Source organism: Sorex araneus, chromosome 5 (genome assembly GCF_027595985.1).
Source record: "Sorex araneus isolate mSorAra2 chromosome 5, mSorAra2.pri, whole genome shotgun sequence".
Taxonomy (NCBI): domain Eukaryota; kingdom Metazoa; phylum Chordata; class Mammalia; order Eulipotyphla; family Soricidae; genus Sorex; species Sorex araneus.
The window spans coordinates 153889437-153913178 of record NC_073306.1 but is presented as its reverse complement, the minus strand read 5'-3'; positions in this window follow the sequence as shown (position 1 = coordinate 153913178).

Below are 23742 nucleotides of genomic sequence, written 5' to 3'. Positions count from 1 at the left end.
ATCACTTCTTTTATTGACTTCTAGTTTTTACTAATGAGAGGGCAGGTATAATTGTGAGCATGTCTCTTGATGTCAAGGAATGACTGATAAGCTAATTTTAGGGAACCTTTTGGAAAATGTCCAGCATAGGATCCACCTGGTTTGATTCTTGGTAACACATAATCCCCTGAGCATAGTTGAAAGGTTCCCTGGTTAATATCTACTACCCAAGAGAAAATGCATAAGACTAAGTATCAACAAATGACAGAAAACCTATTATCTAAAGTTATGGAAATAAAAAAATTAAACAGAGTAGAATGATTACTCATCTAATTAAAAATAGAGCAGTTGCCAGGAAAAACAATTTTATTGCCAGGAATAAACTGTTTAGAATTATTTAAATCAGCACAACAAATGAATGAAGATTTTTGGTAAATATCACAATTACATATTTTAATGACTCACGTCCTTTTCTGCATCTCTGTTCTTCAAAATACAGCTTTGGCATTGTATGACAGAAACCCAACCATGAACAGATTTGTAACTGTGTACCTTATTCTGATTCAATTAAAAAAAAGAAGTTTAGTTTCTGTCAGTCATGAAATTTTTTGTTTTACAGCTCTGTATTTTCTACAGTAGCCTTGTGATTCTGCCCTCTCTCATTCACACATTTCTCCTGAGAATTGTTCCATGTTCTTACATTATTCTAGTTTTTTTCCTTCTTATTCATTAAACCAGGTTAGGTTGTTTAAATGTAACACATTTTCTTTCTGCATGCATCTATTGAGAAATACTGTGGGGGTTGTTTCCAGTTTGGGGTAATTATATATAAAGCTGTGTAGTGTTTCTATAATTTCTCTTGTATACATAGCCAAGAATAATAGCTAGGCCAAATACATATATATCAATTATTTTCTAACACGATTAACATTTTCTGTTTTTACCAGCAGGTGAAAATATGTGAGCGTTTTCTGAATACTTGATTTTCCTTCGTTTGGTCATCTTGTTTTTGTTTTAGCTGTTCAAAAATGGTGTGTCTTTTATTTCTCTCAACAATGTTTGGTGGCCTTCAACATACAAATCTGATTTATAATTTAGTTTCCAGCTGTTCAAGGCCAGCATATAAACACACAGTTTAGTTTTGTACACTGACCTTGTATGCAAAGGCATAAATAAACTTCATATATTTGTAACTACAGTTCTTTTAGGTGGTGTTTGGGATATTCTTTGTCTATAATTATGCCACTTTTGTTTAAAAGTTTTGTTTCATCTTCTCAAATCTATATGTCTTGTATTTCCTATTCTTGATTTGCAATGTAAAGAGCTGGAGAGTGTTTTTCATCTAAATGTGCAAACCCATGCTGGCTCACTGGCTGCCCTCCAGGGCACTGTTCATGGCACTCATTCTACCACTGAAGCTTTGTTTTGGGGTAAACACATTTGGGTAAACACTCTTAGGCCCACTCTTCCCTTCCAGCATATAAGGAATACAACATTCAATCTTTGGACTGGGATACAACGTGTTTGCCAGAGCTGGGCTGGGGTTTCAGAATCTGCCCTTTCTGTGTTCCCTGTTCCCTTCTATCGATTGAGATTGTGATTATCAAATAAAGGTTCAAGGGGAATTTCCACAGCATCAACATAAACTTAACATGTCTTCCACTGGCCTTCCTCTTCATGCTCACACAGCCACACACCCACACCCTTCTTAAGGGAGACAGTTATCCTTGGAAAGTAAGATCACCCAGTTGACCAAAACTAAATTTAAAAAGATGCCCTTCATTTTTCTCTTTTCCACATTAATATAAGCACCCTCCCAGAGAGTCCTGCTGGTGCTACTTCACTATCACTACTAAGCCCATCTGCTGGATTAGTCTGTCCCTGGTGGATTAGTCTAATAGACTCCATGTTGTCTCCTTCTTCACCACAGCAGAACATGTGATGTTAACTATTAACTCACTGCTTGGGTGCCAAACTCAAATTGTCACATAAGGGGCTGGAGCAATAGCACAGCCGGTTAGGGCGTTTGCCTTGTACGCGGCTGAACTGGGTTCGATTCCCACCATCCCATATGGTCCCCTGAGCATCACCAGGAGTGATTCCTGAGTGCAGAGTCAGGAGTAACCCCTGTTCATGCCAGGTGTGACCCAAAAAGCAAAAAAACAAACACAAATTGTCACATAAACTATTGCTTTAAATATACTCCACTGTACTATCACCCAGACCCCTGCATTTTCTTTGTAACAGAGGTTTTTCACAAAAGGACAGAGAAGAGGAGTGGATAGTGGATGCTGGCTCAGTACCATGATTACTGTTGAATCTGAGCAAAAAGAAACAAGAGTATGTGTTCCACATTTGTTCTAATTTTGTGTGAAAGTTTCTCTAACAAAATATTTAAATCGCATATAATCTCATAAAAAGGAAAAGGGAGAGTTCACAAAATATCCCTCCATATCTAGATCTGAATATAGGAATTTTTATGCTCATGTGCAGGCGCATGTTTATGGGTCTGCATATCTGTAGCATGTGTGTAAAATGTATGTGAGCATTCAGCATTGATATTACTTATCTCTGCTTCATTTCATACTCATTTTTTACTATAAAATCTTTTTCTCAGGGAGTCAGAGAGATAGGATAGGGGATAAGACGCTTGCTTTGCATACTGCTGACCCTGGCTCAATTTTGCATATGTGGTGTTGTAGCACCCCCAGAAGTAAGCAAGCCCTGAACACAAAGTCAGGAGTAAACCAGTGAGAGCTCCCCTCCAAAATATATACGTATACATTTGCACATATATATTTTTCCTACACATCTATTTTTTTCTCAGAAAAGAGTGAGCATGTCTATGTTAACCAAAAAGAATATAGATTGGCTCTATCTTATCTTCCACTTTGTCATCCAATTACCTTTAATTCCCAGAAACTAGATCTGCCTCAACTTCACACAAGAGAGTCCATTTCCAGTATAATCTAGATGAGTGAAGAGAAATTCATGCTTTCTCTTATGAGAGTTCTGGCTAAGGGAGAGTTCTATAAGAGCAAAGTGCCTTGGTAGCACTCTGTAGAAGCGATTTTGAAGCATTTCCTCTTGAAAGGCTTCTCAATGGACTTCAAATACTGATTTTCATTTCAGAGGTCCGGACTCTGACCAGAGATGGGGCACTCTATAAACGCTCAAGTGGTTCCCATGCTGCCACACTGGCTTTGAGCAACTAGGCTCTGCTGATTTGTGATCAATTTCTACAGGTCAATTTCTACAGATGAAATGTTTTCCTTTGAGATCCATTGGGGAGCAAATGTGCCATTAGCTCAAAGATTGTTTTCTCTGACCAGTCCCTGCTTGATCTCTCACAGACCTGGACCACTTGACTCAAAAATGTCTTTTCACTTATATTTGGGATCCAACCACTCTCTTGTCTCTCATCTCTTGCTCTTGCTCTTATCTCCTTCCCCCAAGCTCATAATAACTTTCATTATTTTGATGTTAATTCTCTTCTTTCTTATAATTCCAGTTTTACAAAGCCCAGAAATAACTGCATTTCAAGTAATTTCAGGTTTATGCATGCCAACTGAATAAAATTAAACAAGATCATAGATATGATCCAAGAACACATGGTCTATAAAATTTCAAACAATTAGATGACAAGTTAAAGTCTAAGACTCTAACTCGTACAGGCTAATAGTTCTTTTATGATCCGTTTTGAGAATGTTAACAATATGTAAGGATCATGCTATCAGTTAGCTGCCTTTTCTTATCTCTCCCACTTGGCAGTAAGTGTATATACATGCCTCATATGTGTAATATATGCTGTATGCCTGTGTTGTGTAAGCCCGTCTGTGTGCATTTCATTAAAAATAATTCAGAGACTTTTCCCTAACATGGTTTCTGGCACTTTTATCTTTTATTTTAACTAGGCGTGTGTTTCCTTAAACAATCCCACTTATTTCTGGTTTCTAGCACAGGAACACAGCGTGTTACTGTATGTAGATGGATTTTAGCAGCCACGCTGCTTTCACCCCAAGTTGCATCCCAAAACTACCCCACGGAGATCGTCCAGCCATCTGTTTTGCATTTCACTCTGCTTCTAGTGTCTTGTTCTATTTCAGCTCTCTGTGCGCTGGATCCGATTGATGACATCTGAGGTAACTGCGACCCACGGTGATGAGGATCGCGGAAGATGATGGGCTCGTTAAGCACATCTCATTTTAGACAAACTGCGAGTGGCATTTTGTTTATATGGTTCATTTCGCCAACAAATTAGATTTCAAATTGATTGCCTTCCAAAATGGCTTTGTTCATCAATTCTGAGACCAGGCAATTACAATCAGAATCCTAGTAATTAATGGTCTCCTATATTAAAAATGTTTTTTAAACAGCAAAGCACTCATTGACTTTCAACAGAGTAAATCTATTCTTGACTTTTACTCTCTTGCGCATTAAACATTTGTAGAAATCAAATACTTGCCTTTGTATAAGTTTACTGTGAAAAATAAATGTAAAAGTTCCAAATAAAATGGCATGTAAGCTATTACCCACTACTCCTTATTATGAAATAACACAAAATACAATGGAATATGAATAAACAGTTTAACATTCTGGACCAATGGGGATTGATGATATAAACTTGTGAATAAATATTATTTCTAATATTTTTACTCAAAAAACAATCTCTAGCAAGGTATAGTTTTTGTTTCAATTGCTGTGCAGGTACTCGCTTGAGAAATTGCTTCAGTTTGTCTTTAAAAGTAAGAATTTTTCATGTCACATCTTGGAAATAATCAATTTGCAAATTGTAGTAGAAATTGAATTCAGTTTAGAAGTTGAATTCATGTAGAATCTTTATAGATTCAAATCCCACCCACACCAGTAACACCCTGATAGATTTTCAATAGTTTTTACATTATTTCTGTTATAAAGGGGGACACAAATTTAGGTAGCCAACATAAATCAAATGTACACTCTCTTTATTTCATGGAACCCCCCTACGACAAAAAAAAAATAGTCTTATTCTCTTAATTTGAAAAGTCCTTTTTATGAACTTTTACTTTACACCTATCTTCTTCCCCTTCATGTAGATTTTGAGATTTATAGTAATCACTTCTCTATATTTGAAGAAATAAAACCTCGAAGGGGTCATCCCCAAGACTTGGACTTTCTTGGAATTTTGGAAGAAATGTTTCACATCTCCCAATTCCAACCTAATTATCTATAAATCTCAGCTCTCTGAGCTTACATATGTTCTCATCTACACTCTCCTTATTCTTTTTCCCTAGAAGCAAGGATTCTTGCAGAGAAGATAGTACGGACAACACTCAGACTATAGAGGAAGAGAAAAGGTCACTGAAATCTTGCAAAAAAGAGAAATGATAAATTCAACTTGATTGGCACTTCACGAAGGAAAGAACCATCACTTCCTAACTATCCAAGAAAAATGTAATAAAGGCAAGACTTCCTTTTAAGAACACATTCTCTAGATGTTTCTGGTTCCAGAGACATGTTACGTGGGGCGTCTCCAAAGTAGTGCTCAAGGATTCTCAAGAACTACTCTTGACAATCCTTCTCCAAGCAGCTCTTGGGTCTATGCAATGCCCAGGATGCAATGCTTCCCAAGCACCTGGAGAATACGTGGGTCACCCCTGCTGAGTTCAGGAAACCTCTAGGGCTATGTTAGACATAGCTCAAAACTTATTCTATATGGCAGTGTATTGAATACATAAATGCAGAGGTTCTTAGAGTGAAGTAAAATATTTGATTTTAGAGCAAGGGATCTATTTAAGTGCTAGGAGATTTTTAACTAAGACCTTTAAATTCAGAGCCAACTTAGCAGCCATATATTGTCAATCTTTGCAAGCCAGTATCCTTAAAGATCAGAACAGAATCCTGTATCACCTGATTAGGCAGGGTGATATTTGAGTGGCTGAGCTCAAGTCTTAGATTCAAAGATGATATTTACAATTCTAACGATATTCATTTGTAAGTACGTGTTAAGAACATACTTTTATATGTAAACATTTCTATAAAATAATTAGAAAAACTAGGCACGAAAAACATCTGGCAGCAAGAGACATTTCCCACACACATAAACGTTTTAGAGAAATAGAACTTGAAACTGCAATGACAACCACAGTTCACAACTGGAAATGTCAAAAAATGTCAAGAGATGATCAAATGTGAATGTGAGGTCGTGAATTTCTTATTGCTCGAGGTTTACAACAGAGGCATCTGGGTAATACTTTGGAAATGACACAGTATATACTGCATACTGCAGTTCCTTTCTACCTCCGCCCTAAAAATTTATGATTCAATTATTTTAACACAATCTAATGCACATAAGAGATATTTAACAAATGCCATTGCCTCATGGCAATTATACATGCACATACACTCACACTATCTAATGGCACTATATATGGAGAGAGAGAGAATAATGCTAAGACCATAATGCACATCCTGGTAATGTCATTCATTTACATTCCTGTCTTCCTGAATGGATAGAGCAATCCTTCCTATAATTTAAATTCAAATTGACAATATTTGAATTTCTTGTTAAAAACAATAATTTTCTGACAAATGATTCTTCATTTGCTTGAACAGCATGGACTAAAATATTTCTTTCAACACAAGCAAAATTTTCTTTTTCCAAATTAATGCCTCCATTTGTATTCTAAAGGCAGCCATGTTCTATGAGGAAACTAAGTGCGTACAACTTTGAATTGGTTTAATGTCCATTACAGTTCTCTCTATTGGGCTTTTAAGATTTCTAGAAAGAGAATGCAAATTAAATTGAGTGAAGAAAAGACGAATGCCTCTTCCATTCATAATAAATTGATCTAAAAAGCTTACTGATCATCCAAATGGTGCATCTGCACTTGTTATCACATGCAAATTCATTATAGAAAATATACTGTGCAGATTAGGTTGGCTAATGCAGCGTGTAAACTATAATTTCTGCTATGATTTAGAATTATATTTTCTCATCTAAGTGAAGATTGCTTTGACAGGCATTCATCAGCTGCTTCATGTTTTTGCATTTGACCCAAAGTATTTGGGCCCAATATTTTTAAGAAACACATATACTGTAAAAGGCTTATTTATGAGGTCATGATATTTGCCTAATTTCTGAAATAAATAGTATTTTGGTCCACACAAAATATTGTATATAGATATCAATTAAAATCTAGACAGAAACTCATATTCCTCTTTTTTTTTTAGCAGTCATCACTTTTAACACAAAGATTTATGACAGCATGTATAACAAACATTTTTAACATCTTTACATTTTTCTTCTCCTGTACATTTTTATACAATATAAACCTATTTGGGTATGACACACAGCTAACCACTTACATATTACTTCAAGAAATCCCAAACTTGAAAATTCAGGGAAAATTCCGGTGTAATTTTTTGCATTCTAATTTTAAAAAATCTTTTTGCATTCTAATTTTACAAAATCAGGGGCCCAGAGTGATAGCATAGCTGGTAAGGGACCTACTTGCACTTTGCTGACCTGAATTCAATCCCTGGCACTCTATATGATCCACTGGGCCCACAAGAACCAGTCCCTGAACATAGAGCCAGGGAAACTCATATTCTTGAGGAATATTAAAGATTATCTAATTCATGCACTTCTAAGGCAATGCTGGACAAAAAGAATTGAGTAGGCCACAAATATAGTGCACATGAATTATTTTAAATCTTATAATATTAAAAACTTAAATGAAGCAGATTTCAACTAATAATAGACATTAAAGTATATTAATAATATATTTCACATATATGCAAATATGTCATCATAAAAACATATACTCTTAAATTTTTCTTATTTTGTTTTCTCAGATAAAATATATTTTAATTTATATAACATTGTATTATAAATGTATTCAAGTTTCAGGTATGCATCACTTAAAAATTAACATGTCTGTGGCTGGAGCGATAGCAGGTGGGTAGGGCGTTTGCCTTGCATGCAGCCGACCTGGGTTCGATTCCCAGGATCCCATGTGGCCCCCTGAGCACTGCCAGGGGTAATTCCTGAATGCAGAGCCAGGAGTGACCCCTGTGCATTGCTAGGTGTGACCCCCAAAAAAAGCAAAAAAAAAAAAAATTAACATGTCTATGGAGGTAGGAAATCTGCACTGGTAGAGGGGTGGGTGTTAGAACATTGTATGACTGAAATCCAACTATGAACAACTTTGTAACTGTGTATCTCATGGTGATTAAAAAAAAATTAACATGTTTACACTCTATTTATTTCACCACTAAAATGTTTAATACTTTCTTTTTTGCTATGATGTATTTGACATGTGTTGTATATTTTCACTTATAGGACATTTCAAGTTGGACTAACCACACCTCAATTGCTCAATAGTTAAGTAGCTTATGATACTTTCAGATCCTGACTTCATAAAAAAATCTGAGTGAAAGTAGTGACGATTGTATAATTAGTTGCAAGTGCTACTATGACTGAGTTGTAAGTCTGTGAGCTGTTCTACATTTCATCTTCATCACCAGTCCTTCCTTGTCAGTCCTCTTTCCCATTGAAGATAATGTCAATAGCCACATTTCAGCATTATTTAGCTGGACAAAAATGTGAAAAAATTCTGGCAGTATATCAAGGTCTCTAACCATAATAACTAATGTATATAATAGTGGTTTGAATAGTACTATCTTAATTCATTAGGGAAACAGAAAAGTTTCTCGGTCTTCCCTAATCTCATACATCACAGAGGCTAGACTCCTTCGATCCTATCTTAAGGTTTCTATCAAGTGTAATATTTTCCTTTTCACTATTTATTTTTTTGCCCCATTCCAGTTCTCTCTGCCAAAGATCCCAAGCCAGCCCAACTATATATCAAATAATGCACATCAAATGCAGAAGACTAAAATTTTTACCTAATTCTCTTTTCAGTTTCAGTTCTGCATCCCGATGACTTAAGGCTTGATTGGAAAGAGTATTCTGTTTCATCAGAGACTTTCCATGATCCACAGTGACTGATATGGCGTGGTGATATTTTTGAGATAATTCAGTACAGTGTTGTTTAATTGAATTGGATGAAAACCTTAAAAGTCTGAAGAAATCATAAGAATCTGATCGATCATTTCTGTGGGTGGAAATGTGCTGATTCCAAGACTCAGTTCGCATTGGAATCCTTCCATCCTAATTCTCAGTCCCAGCTCAATTCATTCGTTGGCTCTTTGAGTGCTTTAGACTTGTGGATGACCCCTGCTTCCTGTACTTGTGTACTGGCTCTGGACTACTGAGTACAATCAGGGACCGGTCAAGCCTTGCCACCATTTATATTCTGCTCATGACCCAGGGCCAGCTTTTCCCGACCCTGAGCTGGAGTACCGACAGCCATGACAATTGAGGGTTGGGTCTATAATAGTTTTTCCTTGTTCACCAGAGTGAAGGGAAAAAAAGAACGTGATTAATCCTTGCTCTAGAACTCTGAACTCAAGATTCAAGAGTTGTGCTTTTGTTGAATTATAAGTTGAAAGTAAGCACTAGCTCAACAATGAGACACACTTCCTTATAAGTATTGTGTATTAACTCATTAATTTAGACAAAGAATAGTTGGTGTTCACATGAAAATGAAGCAATATCAGGTTTTCACAAAATCCTTTGAAAACTGTTTCCTAAACCTCTTACTTTTGTCCTAAATCCTGGTGGTGATGCTCAGAGTTCTCCTCTGGCTCTTTGTTCATGGATCACTCCTATTGGTATTGGGGGGGGAATAAAAATGCCATGGATTCAACTAGGTTTGAAAACATACAAGACCAGCACTTTAACCCATGTATTATCTCTCAGGCCCCTCGAATTAAAGGAATATGCTGATTATTTAATTCATGTAATCATTGGTGTGAAGCTGCCTCTATCAGCTCCCTAGGCCTGTGGCTACAAAATTGCCACGGGATGAATGACTTACAGAAGTGATGATTTGTTCTCTTTGGGGTCAACCCAGCCAAGATCAGCGGAGCCCCTCAGGCAAGTCAAGTTCAGGTCAATCTACTCAACCCTTCAATTTGTGATTCAAGTAAGGACTTACTATTTTATACCACTAAGAGCCATGACTAATTATAGTAGATGATTATTGTTGCATAAGTAATAAACATGCAGTCTCCAAGGAATTGTTTCTAACCACAGAACTTATAGGATTATTATTTTCCTGTTTCCACTTTCTCTACTTGTAAGATTCATGCCTAAATTTTGGTAGTCATAAAAATATTAATAAATCATCTAACAGAAGAAGTATGGGCTTCTGAAGTTACGTAGTCATCCCTGTTTTGCCATTTCATTTTTGTAAGCAGAAAAAGATACACAAACTCTACAATTGCATTTCTTCATCTCTAAAGTTTACATAATCATATTCCAAAGGGATGCTGTGACAACTATGTCCCTTAGATCAAATACTTGGCCCTAGTCCTTTCCCACTTCCCCACCAATAATACCTTTGCCTCATCCCCACTGTGGTTATGGTTAGAAAATATGTCTCTCATAAACTTTGAACTATAAACTAGATTTGGTCAAATTATATTCTAATAATTCCTACCTCCATCAACAATCAAGAATCAGGGACGCTGTCTCATTTGTCAAAGTGTCGAAAATCAGATGAGCTGGACACATAATGCGATTTGGAGATGACCATTGGACTAGAGCTATTCCTGACTGGATTCCACAGGACGTCAAAAGAACACCTGGCTGCCCACCTACGAGATGGTCAGACTTCTTCATCAAGACATCATTGGGCAACACTAGTTTGAGACAGGGACAAATGGAGACATTACTGGCGCCCTCTAGAGCAAATGGATGAGCAATGGTATTATAAGTGATACAAGTGATATTCCAATAGATTTGATAAATAATCCAGTTTTGAGCCTAGATCCTGAGATTCAAGATGTATTTCTCTTTATTACTTGTGATATTGCCAATATCATAATGAGAAAATGTCTTGAATAGCTTACAAGTCAAAAGAGGATGGAAGATATGAAGCAGAGCTGCTCCTACAATTTCATTGAGTTGTAGCCTCAAGTGGCACCACTCAGAACTCCTGTAACTCAGCAACAGATCAGTGAGAACAGAAAACTCTTTTAGGTTACCGATATTGGTGTCATTTCTTGCACAAGCAGATTTGTTATAGCAAGAGTTGGTGAACGTGATACCCAATAATGTGGCTTTTAATATATTTGGTTCTCAAATGCTGTAGCTATATGTCATTTTGCATTTCGGTTCATTCACATTAAATATCGGATAGAAAAATAATTTTATTATAATGTATTATGATTCCCTTCAAATATAGTTACTAATGGAAAATTAAATTTTAAAAATGATGCGTTTGAGGAGGCTGGAGCGATAGCACAGCGGGTAGGGCGTTTGTTTGCCTTGCACGCAGCCAACCTGGGTTCGATCCCCAGAATCCCATATGGCCCCCTGAGCACCACCAGGAGTAATTCCTGAGTGTAGAGCCAGGAGTAACCGCAGTGCATCGCTGGGTGTGGCCCAAAAAGAAAAAATAAAATGATGCATTTGAAAATCTTATTTTTGCCTTGCTATAGATAGTGTCCTTCTAATGACCCCTAATAATTATGCTGTTCACTAAGCCATAAGGCTAATATCATAAAAATAGCATGAGCTTAGCATAAGATACATTAATTTAAACCAATATCCATTTAACTAGCAACCACAATATCCATTAAGCTGGTGATATATTGTTTCAAGGATTTGGATGTATATTTTACACATACCTTTTAAAATACATTTGTCACTGTTTCCCACCCAAGTAGAATTTGAACCACAAATGGCAGGTGATAGATTCATATTTCACTAATATAATCCTGAAGACAACTCAGCACTCTCAAAAAGAATCCTTATAACTTAAGTGTCTAATACCTGAAGGCTTGAAGTGCTTTTTGTTTGCAATTCAGCTTTCTCCTTCCTACCAAGAAATGCAGTGAAAAGCCATTCCTAGTCTCATGTTCCCTCTGAGACCGGGTGAAGACATATTTTTCAGAAACCCTCACTGGAAGCACTCTTCAATTTGACAGCTAAAAATGCCTCAGACAAATATCCCCACTTCACTCCTCTGCCTTTGAAGATATCCTATAGCAACAGATGTCTGTGCACTTTGATAAATAAGCAGAAAAGAAAGAATTTGTGGGTGGAATATCTTGAAAGTTCTCAGTAGTGTTTCACTAATTTGATTCATTTCCAATCAGACAGCCTAAATATAAGGATGAAACTACAATTTGTATGTGTCTCATAACAATTTTTGCAATAAAAACAATTTCTTTGCCCACCCAATTGTTCCTCTAAAAGTCACATGTTTTGCCTTTATATCATTATGTATTGCAATTCTTAAATTGTAAGATTCCTGATTGGTGTGTGACATTTAAAAGTACTTGCTTTCATCCCCCAAATTAAAAGGATAACTGAAATAAATACTTTATTTCCTTCAAATCTTTTTTTCTTTTCACTTAGAGACTATGGTATACACTAGAAATGATTCATTCAGCTGATATATATTTTGCAAATATCTATCATGAACTTTGCATTGTTTTAGACTCTATAGGGATTATTGTTGGGGCCAGAGTGTGGGGTATTTTCCTCGAATAGGGCTGACCCAGTTTCCATCCTCAGCATCCTGTATCTCCCCTGAGCACTGTCAGGTGTAGTTCCTAAGTGCAGAGCCAGGAATAACCCCTGTCCATCACTGGATATGACCCAAAAAAGCTAAAAAATAAAAATAAAGGGATGATAGTTTTACCAGGAAATTAGAGATTAATCAGTTGAAAAAGGGCAAAAATGAACCTAAATATTATAAAAGAAAGGTACGATCTTACAGAGAACTCTAAGAAGATGCTAGGCCCAAATTGGGAGGGCTTCCTTGTGGAAGTGATGTTGGTACTAATAAAAATCAGTAGAACTTATTCAAGTGGAAAAAATGTTGGGCTGTTAAGCCTGTCCAAATGAAGCAATAATCATATTCAAAGTTTATGTGTATAACTGAATGAAGAGTAATGTGCTTGCAACAGAGTGAGAGAAGGAAGAATACCATAAGAACACCTGGGAGGTGAGTCAGAGAAATAACTTCCAGTTCCACTGAATGTGGCCTTCCAGATATGCTGTATACCCTTCTGACCCTCCCAGAGCGCTCAAATATATATATTTTAAATTGTAAATTAAGAACCAATATGAAATAATAGAACTAAACCCAATGGGAGTCATGAAAAGTGTTTTAAGGTAAATTTATGATTTATTATTTCGCAAATGTTTGATTTAAATTCTTTTTTATATATACCTGGGACCCCATAATTCTTTTTGGAATAAATATTAGGCAGAAAATGCTTAATAATCCCTGCCCTGGAAGACAGAATTTTGATCACTTAATCAGTGAGTTCCCATGCCCACCAGCTATTGATAGGTATATTCGGCCCGTGGCTGACACCATTAGGAAGCTGGCTAATGAGTTGTGCAGGAGAAAAGCATTCATTTCTCTACCACTTGCACTCTCACCCACTGAAGTAAAATGAGAATTGTTCTTTGAATTTAAATGTTAAAAAAAAAATCACTGTGACTGAAAAAGAAACTGAATTGGAAGGAGCCAGAATTGATGAAAGAGACTTGATAGTGGTGTAGTCAAATAAGACAGACCAGTATCATGGATTGGAAGACCATAATGGGTATGTAAGGAAATTGGTGAGTTCAAAAGAGGAAGAAGGAGTGAACTCAAAAAAGCAACAGTGCCACTTGATGAGAGGCACTATTACTGCTTAGAGAGCATGAGGAAAAGCTTGCAGATCTGCAGATTACAACCAGCCATCTGTCTCGGAAGTGTTGAATGTGAGGTGGCTTTTAGACATCTACGTGGAGATGCGAAACAGACCACTGCACAATCAGATACAAGAATCTAAAGAAAGGTCAGCCCTCCTGGCTTGTATTTGGGAGTTTGGGGCACATGGTGATGATTAAAACTGTGGTTGTCTGATCAGTCTCCCAAGGGGTGAGAGTAAGGCACAGACCCAGCTCTACACAAATCCATCAGAAATTGGTCAGTTAAAGAAAGAAAACTTGGTACTAAAATACTAAAATACAGAAATCCAAAACTGTGTGGCTGCTAGTGCGGCCTCCTGACCTCATATCTCTTCATTCTCAGCAATGGAAAACAAATTATCAAATGCTTTCTTTTCAGCAGGTCGACTTTAGGGGGGGAAACTCCAAATCAATAATAGTGAATTTTTTGTTGAAATATTGAATGTAATCAAAGTAAAGTGAAAGTAAAGTGAAATTTACCAGTTACACATGCGGGGTGGGGGCTGGGGAGGTGATTCTTGGTGGTGGAATGTGTGCACTGGTGAAGGGATGGGTGTTTGAGCATTGCATAACTGAGACTTAAACCTGAAAGCTTTGCAACTTTCCACATGGTGATTCAATAAAAGAATAAAAAAAAAAGAAAAAAAAAGAAAGTAAACCTGGGAGGACTGAAAAATGAGGATCAGCAGAGATTTGGCAGGTCGGTGTGACCCTGGAGAAATAGTGTTATAGAAGACCAGGAAACAGGGCATAGAATAGTGAGGATCCCATATATCTTTGGTTGCCTAAAAATGTGATGAAATATCTTACTGTGCCACCACAGTCCCTAATTTTTGTAAGAAATGAATGTTCTATGCAGACAACAATTTTCCTGCCCAAGTTTCTCTTTGATTATGACCTTTTCTGAAGTTTTAACTTCTCTGCAACAGAAGGTAGTTTTCACAATTCTCACCTGTAATAAACTTCAATGTTATATCCTGCAGCCTCTAGTTAGTCCTGCTCACCTCAAGCAGAACTGATAAATTGGATTTAGTGATAAGAACCTGGAATCTAGTAAGCCAATATTTTATTCTAGCAAATTCTGCTAAAGAAGTCATGAAAATATCTATGAGCCAGAATAAGAGCTAAGAGAGGAACTAAGAGCAGAAACCCACATCCTACTGCCCAGTAATGAGTTTCCTTCTAAGCAACACCCCCACGTTAAAGAAGCTCCAGATGAAATCTAGAAGGTAAGTAAGTAAGTGGGAGCTGCGTGTTAGCCTATTTTGCCTTTATTACTTTCTTGAGATTTGACTGGAGAGAAGCACATCGCAAGCATAGACGATGGGTTCAGGTTTGTGCATTTGTCATAAGGAGAACCTAAGCGAGGAATACAGAGGTGAGAGTAAAACGGTCATCAGTGAGCCACTGATCCTTGACATCATACTCATGGAGCTTGAGTATGGTAAAATGCTAGAACTAAACCTCGGGCTCAGAGATCTAAGGAGATAGCAGAGATATGGGAATTTGAGTATGTAAAATTTTCTTTCGCCGGGCCGTGATAAGAGCAAGAGACAGTGCTCAAGAAATTGAACACATGCTTTGCATACTAGGGAACTGGGTTCAATTCCTAGAAGCACTTGGCCAAGACCCCCAAGAATGACCCCAGAGCTCAGAGAAATGAGTAGGGCCCCTGGTCCCCAGGCATGACTCCAACATTAAAAAATAAATTTTAATCTAAAAAAAAGATGAGATTTTGTTTTAGCCTCACAAAACAGTAAACATAAAACCATGGTGGTTTCATAAGCTGGACGGAAGAGTATCTTTATTTATCCATTCATCAAAATATATCGAGCATCCCTACATATCAGGTTACAGAAATAAGCAGCGTGATCCCTGGGAAAAATAAGAGAAAGCAAGAAAATAAAAAAATACACACAGGCCTTAACTTTTCCAATGGTACATATCTAGGAAATAGCAGAGTTGAAGTAAAATGAATGTTTTCTGCTTTTTAAATTCCCTGTGCACGATTTTTAAATTCCCTGTCCATGGTAACTACTCTGTGGTACTTTTCCCTAAACTTCATATTGCAAACAGATATAAAGAAAACAATAGCCTGTTAGTCCAGAATGAGAGTAGACAAGGTTTAAAGTTAAAAAAAAAACTCAACATAAATTTAATAATACCAGTGAACTTAAATTTATCTTTGCACAAACATATCTTTTTCTCAGCCATCTCAGGTGTTATAAGAAAAATACTACAGACAGGGTGTCTTCTACCATAGAATTGTATTCCTCAGTTCTAGAGGCTGAAAAGTCTAAATACAAGGTGCTAACAGATCCAGTTTCTGTTAAGAAATTGTTTCTTATCTTTTTTTCTGGACATCGTCACATGACTGGCAGCAGAGAAAGCATTTGTGACCTATCGCTCCTGAAGGCCCACCTCCATATCGCATTACCATCTCAACATGTGCATTGCAGGGACGTGACCTGAGACCCAGAATAGCCCGTAATACTCTTGATGATGGCTCTCAGCATTTTCCGATAGAAGGAATCACAGTGAAGTCTCCTTTACAATGTTGTCTATATGATTACACAGCCAGTTGTCTGTGGGGAGGGACCAAAAGATAGCCCACTATCTGTAGAGTCCTCATTTGTGGATAAACTATTCACCTGGAAAAACTAAGCAAAGGACAAAAAAGGACATGATCTTGTCCACCAGACATGCTTGAGGAAGCTTATGACACGGAATGTCTCTGTTGCACTTGCTTCCTGAGAGCCACAGGAAGCAGATGGCTTTACTCTACTAAGAGCAGAATTGATAATACTAAAGGCCTGGATCACTCCAAAATTAAACCAGTGGATTTCTAGCCACACTTTTGTGAACGTTAGGCTGCTTTCGCTGTGAGGTCTACATTGCTCATAGCACTGGAGCACCTAGCTACTAGAACTACCCTTTTGACTAAAAGAGCATATTATGCCTAAGATGAAATGTATGGTCTTCCATTCATTATAAGTACGATCCATCAGCTGGTAGCAAATTAAGACCTATCTAAGTTTTTAGAGGGTCACAATCTAAATAAAATGGAAATGATTTAAAAAATGTATTTGTAGCATTATTGCAAACTAAGCAAGGAGAACTGTTAATAGTTAGAAATATGAGGCTGGAGTGAGATGCAGTGGGTAGGGCACTAGACTTGCATGTGGCCAACCCAGAATTCTTCCCCTGCACTTCACAGAGGCCCCTGAGACTCCCAGGAGTAAACCCTGAGTGCAGTGCCTGAAAGAAGCACTGAGCACTACCACATGTGGCCCCAAAACTAGAAAGAAAAGAAAGAAGGAAAGAAAGAAAGAAAGAAAGAAAGAAAGAAAGAAAGAAAGAAAGAAAGAAAGAAAGAAAGAAAGAAAGAAAGAAAGAAAGAAAGAAAGAAAGAAAGAAAGAAAGAAAGAAAGAAAGAAAGAAAGAAAGAAAGAAGCGAGGGAGCCAGGGAGAGAAGGAAGGAAGGAAGGAAGGAAGGAAGGAAGGAAGGAAGGAAGGAAGGAAGGAAGGAAGGAAGGAAGGAAGGAAGGAGGGAAGGAAGGAGGGAGGGAAGGAAGGAAGGAAGGAGGGAGGGAAGGAAGGAGGGAGGAAAGGAAGGAAGGAAGGAAGGAAGGAAGGAAGGAAGGAAGGAAGGAAGGAAGGAAGGAAGGAAGGAAGGAAGGAAGGAGGGAAGGAAGGAAAGAGAGAAGGAGGGAAGGAAGGAAGGAGGGAAGGAGGGAAGGAAGGAAGGAAGGAAGGAAGGAAGGAAGGAAGGAAGGAAGGAAGGAAGGAAGGAAGGAAGGAAGGAAGGAAGGAAGGAAGGAAGGAAGGAGGGAGAGAGGGAGGGAGGGAGGGAAGGAAGGAGGGAGGGAGGGAGGGAGGGAGGGAAGGAGGGAAGGAGGGAAGGAAGGAAGGAAGGAAGGAAGGAAGGAAGGAAGGAAGGAAGGAAGGAAGGAAGGAAGGAAGGAAGGAAGGAAGGAGGGAAGGAGGGAAGGAGGGAAGGAGGGAAGGAAGGGAGAAGAGGAAGGAGAAGTAGAGAGACAGACAGACAGACAGACAGACAGACAGAAAAGAAATGAAGTATACGTAGCAACAAAGCAAAACATGATATAAATTAGAAGACAAAGTAAAAACCGTGATTGGTAGATTGAGTAGCCAGAACTGCTGACAGAACTCCTTTGTTATCACTGTACTAATACAGTGCTACTTCCAAGCCCATGAACACTACCCAACACACAGAGTTCTGGACCCAAAACTGGTAAACCATGCAACATAGTTTTGCCTATTAGTTGTGTTCTTCAGTTCTCAGCAGTGGAAAAGTCAATAAATGATACACCACGACCAGTATGCACTGGAGTGCATCATAAGTAGGTATTATTTTTTTGTTTGCAACGTTTCTATGAAAACAGAAGTCTGCCTTTCGGCCTCCAAAGGTTGAAGGAGAAACTGAATGCCCACTTTGGCCAACAACCTATAAAAAGGAAGTAATTCATGCCAAGCAAAACAAAACAAAACAAAAACAGAATCCATGAAGTTGAAGAACATCCTCAGTGCTCTGTATGAAGGGAAGGAGTTTCCAATTCTGCTCAGACTGTTTTGTACCATAACCCGGTGCCATGAGTGAGGTGCTTTAAAATAACATAAAGTTATTGCCTGACAGAGTTGGAGGCGTCCTAAATCAAGAAGCCGGCAGAGTCGCCTCCCTTGATAGCTGTGTGTGGAGCTGCCCTGTCCTCTCTTCTGGCTTTGTCAATGTTCCAGCAAGTCTTGGAGTTTCATGGCTTCAGACAAATTATTCCAGTCTCTGCCTGTGTCCTTATATGGCTTTCTTTCTATGTTTCGCTCCCCATCTTATTAGGTCATATTGAATTATAGTACCTCATCTTACTGAATTACATCTGAATAAACTATAACTGCTAGAGACTTTGGAAATACAGATATGAGTATATCTTTTGTGGAGGCCACAATACAATACACATACCATTTTAGCAATTCTGAAACAGGGCTACACCAGGTAGGTGTAAGGTACAGGTAGGATCTTATTTTTACTTACTATTTTCTTCATTTATTTTAACAAATGAATTATTTCTTCTGACATTCAACTCGACGAATTATAACTCATTGCATTTTAAAAGGAAATATTAACAAATGTATACAGTCTGACATGCAGTAGTCTCTAGAGCTCTTTTGGTAAAAGTATTCCCCCAAGCAATAATTAACATCATGAAACGATCTTGTGTCATGTATCTTCACTCTTGGATCAAGTTGCTACTCAACAGAAGGATATCAATCAGAATCTCTTAAATATTCCAACATTACATGGTATCTTTAGATTTGGAACCATGCAATTGGTAAGGGTTGTTTTCTGAAAATCCTTGTGGAATTATTGGTAAGTCAGAGATAGCCAATTTAAAGTTAGAGAGGTCTCTTGACCTTATATCAGCCAGAAGTCTGTGTCTCTTGAGTCTAGCTGTGATTAAGAATCACACCGGTTTAAGTCAAGCCATAGAACTATCATAATGTGTACCCCTCTCCTGAAATAAGCTTGTCTCAATAAAACAAGTCTAAGAGAGAAGACCATGTCTGTATCTGGTGTTGAATTACCAGGATTCCTGGTGGACTATTTTCTCTTCCATTATCTGGTGCCTCGGAGGGCTAGCACCCTCCAGAGAGTTATTCTCTGCTTTGTCAACCATAAGACCAACACCCAGGCAGGCTTTGCTAATTGCAGTCTTGAGTCTCTGTAAGTAGGAGCCAAAGACTCTCTTGAGAGTCTTCCAGACTCTCACTCTTGTCAAAGTGAGGCCCATTATCAGCTCTGGTTTCAATCAGAAACTAACAACTGCAAGATTCCCTGATTAGGAATGTAGAGACCCAAGGTTCAGAGGTATGGCCGCAGGAGATAAGAAGAAAAGGTATAGTCAACAAGACCTGTCCACCCCCATGCAACTGTCCTCAGCCAGATGACTGGTGCTTCTCCATCTATTCTCTGGTAAACACGGCCTCCAGCATCAAGGGCTTTCCTCATTATGCTTATTTGGGGCATTCTTTCTTATCTCTGGGTTACGGTACACAAAACTTCCCTTTGTTCCTGATGTCTTTATGAATCTTACTTTATTCAGAAAACATAGTGCATTCTTCACAACCTGAGGAACAGTGGCTCCTTCAAAAGCCCCAGTTCTATGTCAGGAACATTTCTCTGGCTCCGGGGCGGCACTCCCAGATCTTGGTTCTCTCAGATCCCTCACACAGTTGTTACTGACATATTTTACCACTATCGCCACCCCCAAAACCCATTACAAATGCAGGATTTGAGATACTTGTAAACATGAACCATACCTTTATACAGAATTTTAAAAAAACCTTAGTAGCTAAGATTATGACTGTCATAAGATAAATATTCAGTCACCATTGAACTGATATATTTTCAATATTAATATCTTGTATGTCATTGATAGTCAATCAATAGCTCTTCTTTTCATTCCCCCCCTCCAATTCCTACTTCTTTTGTTGTTGATGTTGTTGTCATTTTGAGGGCCCATACTCAGCTGTGCTTGGGCTGACTCCTGACTATGTGCTTAAAGATCACTCCTGATAGTGCTGGTGGTGGTGGTTGTGGGGGGATGGAACCTGCATCAGTCACATGCAAGGCAAGCACCCATTCTCTGCACTATCTCTCTGGCTCCTCCTCCTTTTTCTTACACTTATTTATGAGTCAGGGATATCAACAATATGATTGAATTCATCAGCTCTCCCTATATCAATGGCATGAAAATAGGAAAAGAAATTTTAATATATATGAAGGAATATTTTAAGGGCAAAACTCAAGAAATCAAAGTTATTGCGGAACCTTGGTAAAGAATAGTTGAGTATTTTCAAATATACCTTTGCTGTGGATAATGTATTAGGTGAGTATAAAATCCAGTAAATTCCATCTATTCCTTCTCTTTCTACCAACTTGTTGAGCCATAATGATATCTTCGAAGACTGGCCATTTAGGTATCAAGTCTGGTAAGGTTCTAAGTTATTTTTGATACAACCAACTCTTTTAGAGGCTGTAACTGGGACTTCTGAGATTTCAGTAAGGATTCCCCTCTTGAAGTAAAATAATAAAAGCTAAACACTAGTACTGATTGTAGCACTGTAGCACTGTCATGCCATTGTTCATCAATTTGCTCAAGTGGGCCCCAGTAACTTCTCCATTGTGAGAATTGTTGTTACTGGTTTTGGCATATTGAATTATGCCATGGTAGCTTGCCAGGCTCTGCCATGCAGGCAGGATACTCTCAGTAGCTTGCCAGGCTCTCCGAGAGGGATGGAGGAATTGAACCCGGGTAGGCCACGTGCCAGGCAAATGCCTTACCCGCTGTGACTATACTAAAATATTACATTGCACATTATATACTGTGGTTCCCACATTAGACCACAAAGAAATTTTCTCACAAGAGTAAGATGAACCTCTCCCTGCAGAGATAAAATTGTCTTCTACTCCTCAGATCCGACTTTCAATTCCGTTCAATTCCCTCCATGAGAGCCCAGTTTACAAACACATTTTTCTATGGGTTTTGATGTCTTCTCTGGAAAAGTAAGTATTTAGAGATTCAATACTTGGGTGGGGAGGAGGAGGAATGTCATGAGTCATGCCAAAAAGCATGATTCACACAAGGGAAGAAAAAGAGCATAGTGCATCTTGGGTGCATTCTGGTTCACTCCTGCTAAAATTTCTTTCATTTAAATTAAGGACAAGTCAGAAAATTAAATCAGATAAGCCCTATTATATTTAGGAAAATTTTACAAATAAATCTAAAACTAAGACTGGTGAAATTAGGGAGCAGAATTAAAAAAAAAAATCAGTCTCCAGTCTTCCTCTTCTGCAAGTATGCGGCGGGTGAAAAAGGTGTTTAGCTGTTGTTTCATGCAAGCCATGATAAACAGAAATTGTTCCATGATAGATTAGAGGAGAAAATGCATCCCAGAGCATTTTGGGAACTGTGGCAGAATATAAACTGTGGCAGAATATGTAACTGTGGAAAAATATAAACTTGTGCTTACACAATCATGCAGGGTAACATGGAAAGAGTACAGTTTCAGCCAAGATAACAGGCGTGCATATACACAAATACACAAGTATACACACAAACACATATACATATGTACAGGTATATGTATGCATATGTAAACACCATGCATGCAGGTGTGTGCGCGCATGCACACACACGCGCAGAAAAATCAAGAAAATTGCTTTAAATATTTTTTACCATTGCCTGGTTGCTTCTGCCAACAAAAATTTTTAAGTGTAATTCTTCCTCACCAACACAGATGATGTGATTAAAGTAAAAGAGCAGCTGGAGAAGTTGGAAGAGGGAGAAAGCCGTCATGCGCAATGGAAAAAACAGGCACTAAGATTTAGGAGAGCGGGTTCTAATCCTGGCTTCCAAGAAGGGGCTTATGGATCACACACTGGATGTAAATAAGAGTCTCAGAGTCAAAGTTGGGACGCATTATAGGTGTACTCCTTGCCAGGGGAGTCGAGAGCTTGGACTCCCCCCCTTTGTTAGGTGAAATGTGAAGTTGTCTAAGTTTGGTTGAAATGCAAGTGGCTTTAGTCCTCTTGCCTAATGTCAGGATTCCTGTCTGGATCATGTAAATATTTGAATTTGTGAGTTCTGATTTAAATTATCTGAGTCTAAATAGCCTCATTGCAAAATTCTGCTGGTGGGAACTTAGATGATTCCTAAGTGACCTTTGAGCCATCATCTTTAGCAAAACATACAGAGCATGACCAATCTGACTTATTCTGAGAAAAAGAAAATGACACAATTGCAATCTGATACTTCAGTCTCTGAGTCAATCAAAAGAAAAAAAATACAAAAGATACAAAAGTAAACCTTCACATTCTATTTCTCAGTTTCCCAATTTTGTGATCATCGATTTTGTAGCTTGGGAAGGAAGTCACAGAAAAATATCTGAAGTGAAAAAGATAAAGGGCAAAACCCAAATAGATGCGGGCCATTACTGCAAATAAACAGTGATGGCAAATGGAGCATGGAAATTAACTGCAACATGAAAGAGTATATAAAATATAAGTATGGATCTACTTGAGAGAGGCCTAAGGACTATGCCAGGAGTTCAAATCAGACATGAGAGAGTCCTTTCCCTCTCTGCATCTCTCTGACATCAAGTGTCTCACTAGATCAGGGCTAAAGTCTGAAGGACTGTCAGAAAGACTACAGTCAGCAGCAACTGTACTCTTGTGGACACCTTATCCTGACTTGTGAAACTTATTTCATTATAATCCTGCTTGAATTTTCATTTAGCAGGAGCTCTGTGATCTGCATAGACCTGTCACTGTCACTGTCATCCCGTTGCTCATCGATTTGTTCGAGCGGGCATCAGTAACGTCTCTCGTTGAGAGACTTTATTGTTACTGTTTTTGGCATATCCAATACGCATGGGTAGCTTGCCAGGCTCTGCCGTGCGGGCTCCATACTCTCAGTAGCTTGCCAGGCTCTCTGAGAGGGGCGGAGGAATCGAACTCGGGTCGGCCACGTGAAAGGCAAAAGCCCAACTGCTGTGCTACCACTCCAACCCCTACATAGACCTTAATTTGGAAATTCATATTGTTTCAAAAGCACCAGTCAGGTCTCAAAGTGAGATGCCCTCACTCTGAGAGGTAATTCTAATTTCTTCTAAGCATAAAGGAAGCTTAAAAGGCATTCACAATCACTCCTGACAGCTTTTATCAAAGCTATTCAACAAATGTTTTCTGTCCGCTTGTCCCAGAAAGCTGATTAGACAAAACAGCTGGCGCAGGCAAAAAGAAGAGCATTCATGACTTACTCAGGAAATATAAAAATATTTTAAAAGAATGAACAGCAGACACAGCATTTGGTATCTACATTGTTAGAGGTGGAATTTCTGTGACTCCAGACATAGATAGATGTGATCTCTTGGGTTTGAGT